At 40.3% G+C, this 16,470-nt stretch overlaps 1 protein-coding gene across 2 annotated transcripts in view; it reads right to left on the reverse strand.

Annotated features, from left to right (window-relative positions):
* RNF144B (ring finger protein 144B) overlaps positions 1–16,470 on the reverse strand; it is a 178,263-nt gene that overhangs the window by 93,427 nt on the left and 68,366 nt on the right. Inside the window, exon 1 of one of the 2 annotated variants that reach the window (XM_019420024.2) lies at positions 5,283–5,380. The exons of the other annotated variant lie outside the window; for it this stretch is intronic. The gene's annotated coding sequence lies outside the window, so the exon portion shown is untranslated. Of the gene's footprint in view, positions 1–5,282; positions 5,381–16,470 lie in introns of those variants that run through there. 2 annotated transcript variants of the gene reach the window in all.

Consider the following 16,470-nt stretch of genomic DNA (forward strand, 5'->3'; position numbering starts at 1 on the left):
CACAACCCCTCCTGTAACCCTCAGTTTGTTCTCCATATTTATGAGTCTCTTCTGTTTTGTCCCCCTCTCTGTTTTTATATTATTTTTGTTTCCCTTCCCTTATGTTCATCTGTTTTGTTTCTTAAAGTCCTCATATGAGTGAAGTCATATGATTTTTGTCTTTCTCTAATTTCACTTAGCATAATACCCTCCAGTTCCATCCAAGTAGTTGCAAATGGCAAGATTTCATTCTTTTTGATTGCCGAGTAATACTCCCTTGTATATATATACCACATCTTCTTTATCCATTCATCCATCAGTGGACATTTGGACTCTTTGCATACTTTGGCTATTGTGGATAGTGCTGCTATAAACATGAGGGTGCATGTGTCCCTTCAAAACAGCACACCTGTATCCCATGGATAAATGCCTAGTAGTGCAATTGCTGGGTTGTAGGGTAGTTCTATTTTTAGTTTTTTGAGGAACCTCCATACTGTTTTCCAGAGTGGCTGCACCAGCTTGCACTGCCATAATCACATTTTTTAAACATTTTTTTGAGTTTATTTGAGAGACAGAGAGACAGAGAGAGAGAGAGAGACAGAGCACGAGCAGGGGAGGGGCAGAGAGAGGCAGAGAAAGAGAGAATCCAAAGCAGGCTTCACACTGTCAGTGCAGAGCCCAACGCAGGGCTCGAACTCACCAAGTGTGAGATAGTGACCTGAGCCGAAACCAAGATTTGGATGTCTACCGACTGAGCCACCCAGGTGCCCCTACACTTTTTTAAGTTTATTTATTTATTGGGGGTGGGGGGTAGGTGTGGAGAGAGAGAATCCTAAGCAGGCTCTGCACTGGCAGCATGGAGCCCAACATGGGGCTCCAGCTCATGAACCATGAGATCATGACCTGAGCCAAAATCAAGAGTCAGATGCTTAACCGACTGAGCCACCAGGTGCCCCTCCCTGTTTAATCACATTTTTAAATGATTAGTAGCTGATGTATCAGAAAAGCCTTGTTAAAATACTGATTCAGCTATAAAGTTTTCTTGTGATATAAACTATTTAGGGTTATATTATGACTCCAATATTTTGTCAGGTAGAATCCCCTAAAACTTTTAAGATCTGTTTGTGATTTCAGCAGACTTTCACTTCGAACACCGACCAGTATATCTACCCAATTTACTTTGAAGTCATCGTTACATAAAATTAATTAAGTAGTAACTCATCTAATCCAATGACCTTATGAGATCCAATCCCAGCTGGTATTATATCATGCATTAGTGTATCACAGAAGTAATTCTGGCCAATGACCCAAGTGATTTTTTTTATTGGGCACAAAATTCAAAGGAACGTATAACCTGCCTACCTTTTTAGATTCATCTTCTGCCCCTTTCACTTTGCATCTGTGTCCCAGCCACACAAAACTATTTTCAGGTGCTCCGAATCTCCCATTCACTAATTCCTTTGGCTCTCCATGTGCCCATTTTCCCCCACCTCTCCCACCTGATGAACAGCTCCTCCGTCCCCAAAACGTGACTCGAGGTATAACTTTTCGGGGACACACCCTCTCCATTTCCACTTGCCTCCTCCCCCATGAGGACAGCTGGCCTCCCCTGGTTTTCCATCCTTAGTACACACAATGCTCTTACCCTGAATGAAGCAACTCATTCGGCAAACTTTTATTTAGCTCCTATTGTCTACGGAGATCTTTATTAGGTACTGGGAACACAAAAATAAACAAAACATGCAGTGTAGGAAAAGTCAGACACGTATACCAGGCAGGGCAGTGCCCCAGTGTTGTGCCATGCGGATCCCGGAAGGCAGCTTTGTGAACCCCGCCCTGCAGAACCCGGAGAGCCTGGGCAGAAATGTGGGGAGCCAACAGAGAGGGGGCTGGGCAAAAGGAACTGCATGAGCGAAAAGAGAGAGATGGATGGCAGATAAGCTCTACTGATGGCAGAAAAAATTTCTCCAGCCAAGGCATTCCATTAAAAATTAAAAACATTAAAAAAAAAACTTTAAAACTACTCATTTATAAACTTTCCAAGGGATAATAAAAGCAGTTAATCATCAGAGAAAGTCACCTCTAGCTTTATTCCTGATTGTTATCACACCCAGTGCTTTCTTAAACACAATGAGGCTCATTAGTAATATGTTAAAACTTTCAGATTTTCTCCAAAGACAAAAAGGTGATCTTATGACTGCCCTGAGAAGCAGGAATGAATAAAGATAAATAGTGCAGTTGTGTGAGACAGTAATGCGGCCGACCGAGGAACAGGGTGAGGAAGGAAGACTCCTTCACCTCCCCGTGTAAAGGGGAGAGAGAACAAATCAAGACAAATGATAGAAACTTTGGTGCAAGGATCCTAGATCATTCTACTGGGATCAGGGGTCCTCCGGTCAATTTGGCTTCCTTTCCTATGACCTAATCTGCAAACATAAAGGCTGAAGTTCTCCTCCTCAGTGGTTATGTGGAAAATCACCAATCCCGAATCGTATCCTCTTTGACCCACAGAAGACAAAACTTTTCAGAGTCACCCATATTATGTTGTTGTTACATAAATTCTGAAAAACAAAACAAACAAAACACTTCCGATCTTTCCAACCTTTAATTTTTACGCATCCTCGTACAGGATGTTGTGGTACCTACCTGCGGCTACAAAAACGGAGATGGGGAAGCAGAAATCAGAGCTCAAAAGAACACGATAAACTTGAGTGGCCGCCTGTCCTTTCCATGCTCATTGTTTCCGTTCAACAGTTCAGACCGGTCAAGATGTTCTGTTGATATCACATCAACTTAGGCCTCTCATCCAAAAACATAACACATGATCCAAATGAGCAGGATGCAGACGTTGTGATCTACACCATGCCCTGATTTATACAGTGCCTGGTTCTATACTGCATTCAGAAATTCAGATGAAGGCGGAAATGACAAAGGCGTGGACAACGTACACCTTTTCTGCAGGGATTGAGTGAAAGGCATTGAGTACAATGCTCCAGGTTTAGAATAAACAAGTCTTTAAGCAAATTACTGCATGCCCATTATAAACTGGTTATAGAGGAAGGATAGTTCCAACCCCTGAAAACAGATCAGAACCTGTTACTACAGCAATGTTACCGCATCGGACGCTCTCACAAACATCATCCCACGGAATACTCACAGTACCCTTTCAGTTGGCTTTATCATCCCCCTTTCATAGATGAGGAAATTGAGCACTGAAAATTGAACAGACTTCCCTGGGGTCAAACAGGCAGGTACCGGCCCCACATGGACTAGCGCCTAATAACCCGGTCAAGTGACTCTCTGCCAGTGCTCCTGCTTCCCCAAATAAAGTTACAGGTGAAATCAACCCCCCTTGTTTTCATACCAGGAACTTTTTTGTAAGGAAGACAAAAATAGAAGGTTGGTATAAAACATTTTAATTCTACTTCTTAAATATCTACTCAGGGCAAAAGGCCAGGTGTTTTGCCCGAGCAAACCAGACAATAATCCTATCTCAGTGGAAGCCCCATCTTAACCAAGAAGAAAGATACCAAACATACATCGGGAAGAGAGTCCAACAACTCTGAGTACATTAATTGTCAGCATTGGCCTCCTGCAAGGAGGAGGAGGCAGGTTTCCTGGAAAAGTGAACAGTCAAAGTGTATGACTCAAAGACTATTTCAGTACAAGATCCTATTTCAACCCTGTTGTCCATCTGTTTGCTGAGAATGTAAAGTTGTCTGGGTCCAAGTCAGAGAAGGAGATGAAATCATCTACTAAAAACACTTATGCAGGATCCCCATGAAGGCACGTTGTGATTACACAACAACCAGAGGCCGGTGCCCGCCTTCCTGTTACCTGTCAGGGCTTCCGTGCAGTCACGATGCCTCACCCCAGGGAGGTTAAGTTCAGGGATTCAGCTAAACAAATGGGGAATGCTGTAGAATTCATCATGAATTTTTTGCAGGCTACTCGAGGGGGAAAAAAAAAACTCAAGTACATGCAAGAAAGAAAAAGTTAATAAATACTTTACACACAGGCACTCACAACAATACCTATTTATCAAATGTGGCAGTCAGTCACTCTTCTCTCCCTGGTCCTCCTCCCCTGACTCCCTTATCCTTTTGAGAGGAGTCACTCAGGACATTAAACTCTCTACTCTCTACTCCTATCCTTCCTTTTGTGACATCTAGTACACCTGCATCTTTCAATACGTGGAGCCACCCTCAAGCCATCCCTTGCATGCCTCCATGGTTTCTCTCTACCTCGTTTAGAGTGAGAGGAAGTGAAGGTTCCAGAGAATATCGGATTTTAGAGAAGTTCAGGAGAACTAGTATTCAGGAAGCTAATGAAGTCAAGGCTTTAGACACAAAAGAGTCCAGACCCCAATTTTAAGAGCAAGTAAATTATGAGATAATAATTAGCATTTCAGCTATGTTGTAGACCAAATGATCATTTACGGTATGGCTAGAAATGTAAACTACCAAGTATAATATCGTTTCCATAGTAAAATGAGTTCTAAGTTCTAAACAACTGACCCACAAACAAACTTTTGGAACACTTAGCATTCATTAGTTTGGGTCACTTACCAGAAAATGTAACAATAAGTTTTTCCCCTTGAGTTTCTCCTCACAGCTGCAGAAGAATATAGAAAGTATAGGTGTCTATAACTGGGTGATTCTATTTGACCTCCTTCCTTAGAAGCTCCTTCAGTTGAGAAACAACCTGGACCATTTGTTCCTAAGAGCCCCAGGTGAATTTCCTCCCACTGTGCCCAATGAAAGTAACTGGACCCATTTCTAGATAGGTAGCGACTATAGGGGAAAGGGCTCTCAACATTATCATAAAGAGATAATAAGGACAACAGGTTGGGAGAGGGTTTTATTCACTTTATATTGGCAAAGAAAGTCAGTAGCTTGCTGCTACTGTAGCCCAGGGCAAAAGGTGAACTCCGATGGCAGATGATTTCTTCTGAGCAGATACTGCAATGGTACTCCTGTGTGAGTGAGGTGTGTGTGTGTGTGTGTGTGTGTGTGTGTGTGTGCGTGCGCGCGTGTATGTGTGTGTGGAAAGGCAATTAAGGTATAAGGAACAAGACTGGAGGGACAATAATGACATGATGTACTTCAAAAGGGGGAAAAATTGACATGACAACACATCACCCAAGTCTGTCATAGACTTCTTTTCTCTTCAAAGAGCTATAACCTTGGGTCAAACCTGGAGTAGAGGGACTCTTAGACTTCTCCATGTAATAATTAGAGTACCCAGAATGGGCTGTAGTCAAACCAGATGAGTGAGAAAAGACAAGAGTTAAACATTCCTACCAGTAAAGGATGTTGCCTTCAAATCCCATGGCAGCCATGTCTGGACGATGTAATTCTGCCTCCTTGGTTAAAGCTGATTGGACCCAGAATAGATGTCTGTCTGCAGCAGAGCCAATCAGATTCTCTCTGCCAGGAATTCGGAATTCGGATTTAGGAACAGCTAATCTGTGCACTTGGTTGAAGCCGTGCAACAGCCATATTCTATCATCTATATGAGCTACAGAAAAATCCAGAGAAAACACAATAAAGGAGATGCAGTAGAGGAGGTAACATAAGAGTCAGAGAAAGAATGATGGCTTTCCACTTCTCAGTTCCAGTTCCTTCCAGAAGCCATTTGCATTCCTATCTTTGAATTCCTCAAGACACTCCTGGTCCTTAAAGCCAATTGCCCGTTTTTGTTAAAGCTAATTCAAATTTACTTCAGTTATTTAAAATCAGAAACACCTTGAGTAAACCACATTACCATCAAGTAAGTCAGTATCATGCTATGAAAAGAACATAGACTTTTGAATCTGCCAATGCAGTGTTCAGATCTTGGCTCTACTAAATACAAGCTGTCTCGTCGAGACTACATTTTCTAACCTCTTTGAGCCTTGATCTCCTCACCCACAAAATACAGATAATGACTGCCATGTGTAGTTGTAAAAATCAGAAAACAATCTAGAGGGGCACCTGGGTGGCTCAGTCGGTTAAGTGTCCAACTTCAAGCTCACGTCATGATCTCATGGTTCGTGGATTTGAGCCCCACAACAGACTCTGTGCTGACATCTCAGAGCCTGGAGCCTGCTTCAGATTCTGTCTCCCTCTCTCTCCGCCCCTCCACTGCTTGTGTTTTCTCTCTCCTTCCCTCTCTCCCCCCCCTCAAAAATAAAAAAATAAAACATTTTTAAAAAATATCTAGAGCCTCTGGCATGTGGTAAATACAAATGAAATGATAACTCTTAGAATTCCTTGGGACAGTAGTCATGGTGGCTGTAATGGCATCACCATGGATATCTCAATAGGAAGGTTATATATAGAACTTATGAATACAGAAAAATGTTTTCCTTAAATTTTTCAGTTTACAGAATAATTCGATCCAAGTTTTTTTTTGTTTTGTTTTGTTTTGTTTTGTTTTTTTACTGGGATACTCCAGTATAGGCAAGTATAGCTTGATTTTAAAATACTTTTTAATGTATCATCTATTACAGATAACTTCTGTATTTATGGGGAAACTCCTAAGGAAATCCCTCCAGGAACTCTTAACCACAGGATCACTTTTTTTTTTTTCTTTTTAAGGAAACTCTCCACCCAACATAGTCTGGAACTCATGACCCTGAGATCAATAGTCGCATGCTCTACCCACTGAGCCAGCCAGATGCCCCCACAGGATAATATCTTTACCAATTCATCTTCTCCATCAGCTTACACAATAGAGAAATGGTTCTAATCCCTGTGGAAATCATAGACCCTTTTGAGAAAGGAGAAAGCTATGAGTTCTCCCTTTAGAAGATTCATGTCCATATGGAAAATGTTGCACATTTCCCAGTGTGCATGGTTTTGTGAATGTCATGCATGAATCCCTAAGAACTGAACAGTCCAATAAACCTCTTTACCTGGAATTTCTTTAAACAAGTCTGCATGTAAGGAGTCAGCATGTATCCCTAGATATACCCCCACAAACAAGAGATAACTTGTATTAAGCACCCCTTCCACAACTCCCATGCTAATACCCTTACTGAAATGCAATAGAGCAGGTCCCCACTTGTCTGGGAGGGGGACTTGGATATCCCAAGGTCATCTTTACATACTCTACCACAGCACTTACTCACCGTATTTTAAGCACTGACTTGCATGTCTCCCATCCTAAGCTGTGAATGAAGGCAGAAAATGTCTTTCATTTCTAGGATTATACTTCATATAGTAAATATTCAATACATGGAAAATAAATAAGCATATGGTATCTTATAAATACAAACTATGATTTGTGCTGATCTTTGATATGACTCAAGAAATAGAAAATTCAAGATAGTGTGGGGGCGCTTTGGTGGCTCAGTCAGGTAAGCGTCAGACTTGATACTGGCTCAGGTCGTGATCTCGTGGTCGTGGGATCCAGCCTCGAGTCAAGTTCCATACTCACTGGGCATGATGCTGCTTAAGATTCTCTCTCTTCCTCTCCCTCGGATCCTCCCCCGCTCTCGTGCTCTTTCTCTCTCTCTCAAAATAAATCAAACTTGAAACAAAATTCGAGATAGTGTGCAAGCAGTAAAAGGACTTGAATCCAGTTCAGAACATTCCCCAAAACATCATTTCTACAACCCTACTGGGGCTGAAGAAAGTTTCTGCTGGGTCGAGTCTAGAGAATTAAATTTTTGGCAGTGGAGCTCTACCCAAGGCACAATTTCCGGTCTTCTTTCTCTTCTACTCTTAAGTCATTTGTAAATTATATACCATCATACACACAAACATGTGAGCACACACATGTACACAGCACAATTAAGTGTTGGATCTTCATGGAATTGTCCTGCACCCCAATCAGCCAAAATATATTCACTTGTTGTTTCTTATATCTGTTAAGAGTAATGTAGCGGTAGCAATAAGAAGGAGAATTAGAATAGGGGCACGTGAGTGCCTCAGTCGACTAAGCACCTGACTCATGCTTTTGGCTCAGATCATGCTCTCACGGTTAGTGAGTTCGAGCCACACATGAGGCACTGTGCTAACAGTGTGGAGCCTGCCTGGGATTCTCTCTCTCTCTCTCTCTCTCTCTCTCTCTCTCTCCCTCTCTCTCTCTCTCTCTCTCTCTCCCTCTCCCTCTCCCTCTCCCCCCCTTGTAAAATAAATGAATAAGCTTTTTAAGAAAGAAGAATTAGAATACAGACATCTCAAGGCACTGCCCTCAATAAGATCTTGGATGAAAACCAAAAATAAACTAGAAACAAGTTAAAGATAGGTAATAGAAAACGTCAGCTTTATCTCTATATTATTATTGCCTTGAGTTGTAGATCATCTAGATACCACCTTCTTACTCAAACATAGCCTTTTATTCATTCATTCAACAAATACTGAGCAAATCCTTGTGTGGCGGGCACAGTGCTAGACCTAGGGATACAAAGGTAAACAAGAAAGCCAGAGAGCTTCACTTCACAAAGAGAGAACGGTCTTTCCTTTCTAGCAGAAAAGATCATTTCTTAAAAGTGATAATAATAAAACATTTGAGTGCCATGCTAAGAGATGCACAGATACTACAGAAGCACTTGGCTGGAGCCCAAATTTAGTCTAATTTGGAGCAATGGTTTCCAAGTGTGTTTCTCATAAAGGCAGCATCAGAGCTACCTGGTGGTTTTAACAAGACCTCTAGGTAATTCTGATTCACACCCTATCCCAGCACAGGTAAAGCGGATCATTGATAGTTTAACATGTCCCCAGGTGATTCTATTGTGGAGCCACAGTTGAGATACTGGTCCATGGGGGTGAGGAGAGACCTCCCTATGGAAATGACCTTTAAACTGGGACCTAGATATAAATAAGAGCCAGGAAATAAATACTAAAGTAAGTAGAGTTATACAATGAAAAAAGTGTTTCAAGGTAGAGAAAACTGCATATTTAAAGGGCAGAGGGCAAAAAAAACCCTGATGCATTTGAAGAATGTATAGAATTATTCAATGGGGCTGGATTATAGAGAAGTTAAGGAAGAGTGCTTTGAGATTAGACCAGATGATCGAGAAGGAATTTGCAGGCTTAAACGTTGAACTAAAAACCCATGGGAAGCCTTTGTAAACAGCTTCACTTCACCAGATCTTTACTTTTTAAATAGCACCCCGACTGCAGTGTAGAAATTGGTTGAACAGAAGCGAAATTTAATATAGGTGCTTCTAGGTAAGAATCTGTTTCAGTAGTCCAGGTGAGAAATGAGACTGATGGTAGCAATGGGGTTGGAGAAAAGTAAACAGCTTCGCCATTATTAAGAAATACGATTGACTGGGGTGCCTGGGTGGCTCAGTTGGTTAAGCATCTGACTTTGGCTCAGTTCATGATCTCATGGTTCATGAGTCCAAGCCCTGCATTAGGCTTTGTGCTGACAGTTCGGAGCCTGGAGCCTACTTCAGATTCTTTGTCTCCCTCTCTCTCTGCTCCTCCCCCGCTAGCTCTCTCTCTCTCTCTCTCTCCCTCTCAAAAATAAACATTTAAAAAAAATAGAATTGACAGAACTAGGGGATTAATAGAACTGAAAGTTCTGAACTCAGTACTTGAACTTGTTGTTTCTTATATCTGTTAAGAGTAATGAAAGTTCAAGAACTCAGTGCTGATCTCCATGTTTCTGATAAGAGCAATTGGGTGGATAAAGCCAAGTTCATATTTAAGCACAATGAATTCAAGGTAGGATATACAAGTGAAAACAACTAGTAGGCTCTTGACAAGAGGTGTATGAAAATACCAATTTAGGAGTGTCTGCTTATTTATTGAAGCCATGGATGGTAATGGTATAATCTACAGAGTAATTCAAGTCTGAGGTGAAAAGGACTTAGAACCTAACCCCTTGGGGGCACTAGTGAATAAAGGAAAAAGAGATAACAAAGAAAAAAAATAGTGAAAGATAAAAAAAGAAATAGCCAGAGAGGTAGGAGGAAAACCAAGGAACCAAGCAAATGTAGTACCTGAAAGCCACAGTAAGAGAAAGTCCTGAGAAACCAAGAGAAGACTACAGAATCAAATGCTGGTAAAAGCTGAAGCAAGGAAAAGACCAGATGGTTCCACTGGATCAGTAACATTAAAAGTCAATATTGACTTCAATAAGACAAGTTTCAGAAAGTGGAAGGAATGAATGCTGCTTGGAATCGGCTGGAAAGCAAGCAAGAGGTTAGGAAATGGAGGTAGCAAGGAGGCAGCATGGTCAAGTTATCTGATTATAAAGATGAGATAAATTGGTACCCAGAGAGGCATGTGGAATTCATCAAATACTTTTTTAAATGCATGTTCAAGAGCAAATGTGAAAGAGAAGATCCTGAAGAGTGTAGGATAAGTTACAGAAAAAGGCCACTGAGGAGATAGGAAGGGACTGGACACGAGTCCAAGAGTAGAACTAGCCTTAGGTAAGAAGGGGCACCTGTTCCTTAAACTCTGACCACCAGGTGAGATTCTGCAGTGGGGCACGCACATCTGTCCTCACTTTGATTCCAGGTTCTCATCAGGAAAGCGATTACAAACCCTGGAGTATTAGCAAATACTATTGGTTACAATTATGATGGGAGTTGCTGAGAACAGGTCTAATTTAGAACTCAGAGAAATGTCAGAGCCGGTACCCGGGTCAGACCAGCCAGATAGTGATCGACTTGGCCCAAGTTTGCCCAGGACTTTCCCTGTTTTAGTACCGAAATTCCTGTGTCCCGGAAAACTTCCCAGTCCCAGCAAACTGGAACAATCGATCAAACTAGACCTGTTTGAATGTTAGCAATATGTTACTTCTCCATAATAAGTCAATAAGCCTCTCAAACAATAAATTATCAAACTTACCTATTTATATTTTTAACCCAAATTACATCTGAGTTTGCTGCTTACAGGGTAAAGAATACGTACTCCTTTTTATTCCCTTTGTAGACCCTGTAAGAGGCAATGCTAATGACATAATTCCTTTGCTCTATTTCTGATCTCGTTCTGTAAGAATGTGCAATGCCCTGGAGTACAAGTCCAGCTTATGGATCTGCTGGGATTTTTTGCCCTTTTAAGAAAACTAAGTGATGATTCAATGCAAAGTAAAAAAAAAAAATTGATCCACAACAGAAAGAAAGAATTTTATTCAGCCCTTAATAATTCAAATGTTTGCTCGTTTTGCTAACTGGATAGACTCTGGAGGAATAAATTACATTAGATACATAAATACGCAAATATGAGGATGATTCAGCATTTTTATTACAGTACACAATATAATCTTGAAGGAGCCATAAAGTTAGGCTACTAATAAACCTAATGATTGCTGGGTGATGGGATAAGATACCAGAGCATTTTAAATAAGAGAGCAGAGGGGCGCCTGGGTGGCTCAGTCGGTTAAGCCTCCGACTTCGGCTCAGGTCATGATCTCGCACTCCGTGAGTCCGAGCCCCGCGTCGGGCTCTGTGCTGACAGCTCAGAGCCTGGAGCCTGTTTCAGATTCTGTGTCTCCCTGTCTCTCTGGCCCTCCCCCGTTCATGCTCTGTCTCTGTCTCAAAAATAAATAAACATTAAATAAATAAATAAATAAATAAATAAATAAATAAGAGAGCAGAACTACATTAGGATAATCCAGCCTAAAAATAATTAGCTAAAATTAGGATGCTTTTACAAATATAAATTGTTAATTCATACATTTAAAATAAACTGCTAAATGACAATTCACCACAAAATAAGTCTGAAGAGGAGAGACTATTATGTACAAAACGTAGTGCTTTTTGGAAGTACTAATGTAGTGAGATTTCTAAAGTAATATATTTCCATTTTTCCAGACTTATTAAGTATATGACATATAATATTGTATAAGTTTAAGGTGCATAATGTGTTGATTTGATACACTTATATATTGCTAAATGATTACCATGTAGCTTCTGCTAACACCTCCTCTAATTTACATAACCATTCCTTTTTTTTATGGCAAGAGCATTAAAGATCTACTCTCTTAACAACTTTCAAGTATATAATACAATATTATTAACTATAATCACCATACTGTATATCAGATCCCCCAAACACATTCATTATGTGTGTGTGTGTGTGTGTGTGTGTGTGTGTGTGTGCGTGTGTGCGCGTGCACCTCACATCTCTATTCATTTATCCATGAATAGGCCGTGAGGTTGTTTCCGTAGCTTGGCTATTGTCAATGATGCTACATGGCAATGCAAATATCTCTTTGATATACTGTTTTCATTCTTTTCAATAGGCACCCAAGAGTGGGATTGTGGAATTATACGGTAGTTCTATTTTTAATTTTTTGAGGAAACTCCATACTGTTTCCATAGTGCCTGCACCAATTTATATTCCCACCAACAGGGCACGAGGGTTGCCTTTTCTCCACATCCTCACCAACACTTGTTATTTGTCTGTGTGAGGTCAGCCCTTCTAACCAGTGTGAGGTGACATTCCTTGTGGTTCTGATTTGCATTTCCCTGACAATGAGTGACGTTGAGCGCCTTTTCATGTATCTGTTGCCCATTTGTACGTCTTCTTTGGAGAAATGTCTATTCAGTTTCTCTGCCCATTTTTTAATCAGACTGTTTTTAGGGTTGTTTTTTTTTTTTTTTTTTTTTGGTTTTTGTATGAGCTCTTACCAGATGCCTCGCTTGCAAATATTTTCTCCCATAGGTTGCCTTTTTTTTTTTTTTTTTTTTTTTTTTTTGCCATGAAGAAGCAGCTTCCCAGTTTGGTACAGCTCCACTTACTAATTTTTGTTTTTGTTGCTTGTGCTTCTGGTATCATATCCAGAAAGTCATTGCCATGACCAGTGACAAAGAACTTTTCTCCTATGTTTTCTTCTAGGACTTTGCGGGTTTTAGGTCTTGGGTTTAAATCTTTAACCTATTTAAAGCATGTAAGACAGGGGTCCAATTTCATTCCTCTGCACATGGATATCCTGTTTTCCCAAGTCCCTTATTGAAAACCCTATTATTTTCCAATTGAGTATTACTGACTCCCTTGTCAAATGTTGACTGTACATGTGAAGGTTTATCTCTGGGCTATTCTCTTCCACTGATCGATGTGTCTGTTTTTACAAAGCCCAGACCACATGGTTTGTAGTAAAGGTGTGAAGCAAGGGGGTGTGATGCCACTGGTCTTGTTCCACTTTCTCAGGATTGCTTTGGCTATTCAGGTCTTCTGCAGTTTCATACAAATTTCAGGATTTTTTTTTTAATTTCAGTGAAAAACGTCATTGGAATTTTGATAGGGATTTGAGTTGAATCTATAGATGGCTTTGAAGAGGATGGACATTTTAACAGTATTAATTCTTCCGATCCCTGAACATAGGATATCTTTCCAGTTAGCTGTGTCTTCTTCAATTTCTTTCATCGAAGTCTTAAAGTTTTCAGTGTGAAGATCTTTCACCTCTCAGTTAAATTTATTCCTAAGTATTTTATTGTTTTTGGTGCTCTTGAGAATGAGATTGTTTTATTTCTTTTCATAGCTTATGGTTAGTGTATAGAAATGCAACTGATTTCTGTATGCTGATTTTGTATCCAGCAACTTTACTGAATTTGTTGCTAGTCCTATTTTTTGATGGACTCTTTATGATTTTCTGCATAGATAATTTTATTTCTTCCTATCCAAGAATTTTTATTGATTTATTTTTATTTTTTTGCCTGATTGCTCTGGCTAGGACTTCCAACTATGTTAAATAGAAGTGTTAAGAATGAATGTCATTGTTACATTACTGAGCTTAGAGGAAAAGCTATCAGCTTTTCATATTTGAGTATGATGTTACCTGTGAAGCCGTCATATATGGCCTTTATTATGTTGAAGCACATTCCTTCTATACCTAATTTGGTGAGAGTCTTTATAATGAAAGGATGTTGCATTTTGTCAATTTCTGTGTATTGAGATTATAATTGATTTTTGTCTTTCATTCTATTACTGTGGTGTATCACATTGATTGATTTCTGTATGTTGAAACATCCCTGCATCCCAGGAATAAATCCCACTTGTTCATGTGGCTTTTAATGCACTGCTGAATTCAGTCTGCTCATATTTTGTTGATGATTTATGCATCTATATTCATCAAGGATTTGGGCCTGTGTTTTTTTTTCTTGTAGTGTCCTTACCTGCCTTTGGTAGCAGGGTAATACTGGCCTCATAAAATGAGTTTGGGACGTGACTGACTAGCTCAATCGGTAGAGCATGTGACTCCTGGTCTCAGGGTTGTGAGTTCGATCTCAACGGTGGGTGTACAAATGACTTAAAAATAAAATCTTTAAGGCCCCTGGGTGGCTCAGTCGGTTAAGCGTCTGACTTCAGCTCAGGTCATGATCTCGTGGTCTGTGGGTTTGAGCTCCACATGGGGCTCTGTGCTGACAGCTCAGAGCCTGGAACCTGCTTCGGATTCTCTTATCGCCCTCTCTCTCTGCCCCTCCCCCACTCACACTCTGTCTGTCTGTCTGTCTGTCTCTCTCTCTCAAAAATAAACATTAAAAAATTTCTTTAACACTTTCTCACACCATTCACAAAAATAAACTCAAAATGGATAAAGGACCTGAATGTGAGGCAGGAAACCATCAAAACCCTAGAGGAGAAAGCAGGAAAAGACCTCTCTGACCTCAGTCATAGCAATTTCTTACTTGACACATCCCCAAAGGCAAGGGAATTAAAAGCAAAAATGAACTACTGGACCTCATGAAGATAAAAAGCTTCTGCACAGCAAAGGAAACAACCAACAAAACTAAAAGGCAATCAACGGAATGGGAAAAGATATTTGCAAATGACATATCAGACAAAGGGCTAGTATCCAAAATCTATAAAGAGCTCACCAAACTCCACACCCGAAAAATAACCCAGTGAAGAAATGGGCAGAAAACATGAATAGACACTTCTCTAAAGAAGACATCCGGATAGCCAACAGGCACATGAAAAGATGCTCAACGTCATTCCTCATCAGGGAAATACAAATCAAAAACATACTCAGATATCACCTCATGCCAGTCAGAGTGGCCAAAATGAACAAATCAGGAGACTATAGTTGCTGGAGAGGATGTGGAGAAATGGGAACCCTCTTGCACTGTTGGTGGGAATGCAAATTGGTGCAGCCACTCTGGAAAACAGTGTGGAGGTTCCTCAAAAAATTAAAAATAGACCTACCCTATGACCCAGCAGTAGCACTGCTAGGAATTTACCCAAGGGATACGGGAGTACTGATGCATAGGGGCACTTGTACCCCAATGTTTATAGCAGCACTCTCAACAATAGCCAAATTATGGAAAGAGCCTAAATGTCCATCAACTGATGCATGGATAAAGAAATTGTGGTTTATATACACAATGGAGTACTACGTGGCAATGAGAAAGAATGAAATATGGCCCTTTGTAGCAACATGGATGGAACTGGAGAGTGTGATGCTAAGTGAAATAAGCCATACAGAGACAGGTATCTGTCTAGATACCATATGTTTTCACTCTTATGTGGATCCTGAGAAACTTAACAGAAACCCATGGGGGAGGGGAAGGAAAAAAAAAAAGAGGTTAGAGTGGGAGAGAGCCAAAGCGTAAGAGACTCTTAAAAACTGAGAACAAACTGAGGGTTGATGGGGGGTGGGAGGGAGGGGAGTGTGGGTGATGGGTATTGAGGAGGGCACCTTTTGGGATGAGCACTGGGTGTTGTATGGAAACCAATTTGACCATAAATTTCATATATTGAAAAAAAAATAAAACAACTATGCAAAAAATTTTTCTTTAATAAAAATAAAAAAATAAAATCTTTAAAAAATGAGTTTGGAAGTGTTCACTCCTCAATTCTTGAAAAAGTTTGAAAAGAAATGGTGTTAATTCCTCTTTAAATGTTTGGTAGAATTCTCCAGTGAAACCTTCTCATCTTGGACTTTCCTTTGCTGGGAGGTTTTTGATTACTAATTCAATGTCCTTTTGGGTCTGTTCAGATTTTCTATTTCTTCATAATTTAGTTTGGCACCATGTATGTGTCTAGGAATTTATCCATTTCTTCTAGGTTTTCCAATTTGTTTGCACATAACTGTTCATAATAATCTTTTCTCATCCTTTACATGTCCGTTTTATCTGTTACAATGTCTTCTCTTTCATTCCTGAGTTTATTTACATGAGTCTTCTTTTTTTTAAGTTTATTTATTTGAGAGAGAGAGAGAGAGAGAGAAAGTGGGGAAGGGGCAGAGAGAAGGAGAGACAGAATCCCAAGCAGGCTCCACACTGTGAGTGCAGAGCCTGTTGTGGGGCTCGAACTCACAAACCGTGAGATCATGACCTGAGCCGAGGTCAAGAGTTGGACACTTAACCAAGTGAGCCACCCAGGTGCCCCGAGTCTTGTTTTTCTTTTAGTCTAGCTAAAAGTTTGTCAATTTTATTTACCCTTTCAAAAAACCAGCTCCTAGTTTTATTAATGTTTTTCATGGTGTTTCTGGCCTCTATTTCATTTATTTCTGCTTTGATCTTTGTTATTTCTTCCTTTTGCTCACTTTAAGCTTAGGCTGTTCCTTTTTTCCCCCTTGTTTCTTGAGACATAAAATTAT

Source organism: Panthera pardus, unplaced genomic scaffold (assembly GCF_024362965.1).
Source record: "Panthera pardus isolate Hobbes unplaced genomic scaffold, ASM2436296v1 HiC_scaffold_17, whole genome shotgun sequence".
NCBI classification, from domain to species: domain Eukaryota; kingdom Metazoa; phylum Chordata; class Mammalia; order Carnivora; family Felidae; genus Panthera; species Panthera pardus.